The 2,032-nt window shown below is 31.9% G+C and overlaps 1 non-coding gene across 1 annotated transcript; it reads left to right on the forward strand.

Annotated features, from left to right (window-relative positions):
* Positions 1 to 152, forward strand: LOC117279466 (U4 spliceosomal RNA). Its single transcript, XR_004509891.1, has one exon. It is a non-coding gene; the product is annotated as a U4 spliceosomal RNA (small nuclear RNA).
* The last annotated feature ends 1,880 nt before the right edge of the window (positions 153 to 2,032 follow it).

Here is a 2,032-nt window from a genome sequence, read left to right on the forward strand (position 1 = left end):
ATCTTTGCGCTTGGGGCAATGACGCAGCTAGTGAGGTTCTAACCGAGGCGCGTCTATTGCTGGTTGAAAACTATTTCCAAACCCCCTCTCTGGCCTGGGTTCTGCTCTGGCCATTGAGAATTTTTGGAAGGGCTTCCCTTTGTGGTAAAGCCCTACAATCTTTAGTCTAATACTTCAATTTCATCCATATTTTGTGATAAAGGTAGAGCCTGAAGTTTATGGGTTCCGAATATATCATAAAATTGTATTTCGCTCTAGTTATTGGGTTTGAAATTAAATATTTATATATATTCAATATATTATTTAATAAAAATATAGTGTTTAAGCAAAAGTGATAACGTTCGGCTAAACCTGTACCTAATAGGCTAGCTCTGTTTCTGGTTTATGAGTACGTTTGTAACCGAATTCATTTTAACTCACATATAATATAACTCTGATTTAAGTTTTAACTCTAGTACCATAATATTATGTTGGATTAAGAAAAAAAAAACCCCACATAATTGATGTAACTTAGGTTGGCCAGTATTAAATCATACATGCATTAATTTATGTATTAGTAATTAAGTACATAAATGTAGTAATTACATAATGTTTTTAGTAATTAAGTATTTTCATGTATCACTACTCATTCATAACAACTTTGTATTACAACGTTTTCATTATTATTTCACTATATAAATAATTCATACTACATTCTAAGTTGATCTAGACCGTGAAGGAAACTATCCCTTAAATTCATTATTAATGAAGAGATTTTTACATAGTATATCCGGCCCATGAATAATAATCGACAAATTTATATTTTTGTATATTAATGTATAATATCATATTTCATACATAAATAGAGTAAATTCTTAGAAAATTTAGATTGCGGCTGTAATTAATTTTTGATCGACCGGACGAGTATGTTAAGAGCCCAATAATGAATGATAATCAAGTCTCGTTGGACCGTCATATGTAGCGGCCCAAGTAAAGAGAAATCGCAGTCTAAATTTCATGGGGAAGCCATTTTTCTTGCTATTTAATGGATACCTATGTTTTAAATTGGAAATTTTCCATCCCATAGCAAACTATTACGCCTTATTTATTATATACCAAAATAATTTTAAAATATTATTACTAATAGCTACCTTTTCTATTTTATAGCAAAATAGGTATTTATTTATATCTATCATTGAGGCATGAAATACGCGAGTTATGTTCTTTCTCTCTCTTCCTTCTCTCTCTATCAGCAAGATTCTCAATCTTCCCTCTTCTCCATCAAATTAGCACAATCGTCGGCGTCTCAGAATCGTCGTCGGCGTCACCATCCACTATTGGCTCATCCTCTTAGGCGAACAGATCTGGCCATGGCTACGCCGGAGAAGATTTGAGGACCAGATTTTTGTTCGTCTCCATTTTTAGTTTTAATGCAATGTATACTGTATTTTGCATGGCTGGAAAACGCCTTCTCCGGTGAACTTTCTTCTCTTCTTTGCTATTTAGTCACATACAATGTTACAAATACATTGTATTCTGTACAAATAACTCAAATACATTATATTTTTATATAAATACATTATTTTTTGCATGCATTTATGTATTCTGAAGGCCTATATTTTTTGAATACAGCCGAATATCACTGTGTTTTTGTGATTTTTTGTTGTTTGAATACAGTAGAATTGAAAACGGTGAATTGAATACAATGTATAATAATGATAATGAATATCTATGAATTGAATACAATGTATACTGTCGAATTGAATAGAACGATATACACCCTATTTCTTGATTACCTCACTGTATTTATAAATACAGTCGCGCGAATACATGGAATACAACATAGTAGCAACGAAATTTATGTAGAATTGATTTTGTTGAGTTAAATTAGGAGTGATACACGCTAATTGATCCTCTTTCTGTTAATAAAAAGCTGGACTCCCCTATTTTTTTAGACGAATCCTGCTACTTTATTCATGAATACAATAGTGTGAATACAACAAATACAGTCGCATAGTTGGACTCCCCTATTTTTTTTTAGGCGAATTACGAT

Source organism: Nicotiana tomentosiformis, chromosome 8 (genome assembly GCF_000390325.3).
Source record: "Nicotiana tomentosiformis chromosome 8, ASM39032v3, whole genome shotgun sequence".
Lineage (NCBI taxonomy): Eukaryota > Viridiplantae > Streptophyta > Magnoliopsida > Solanales > Solanaceae > Nicotiana > Nicotiana tomentosiformis.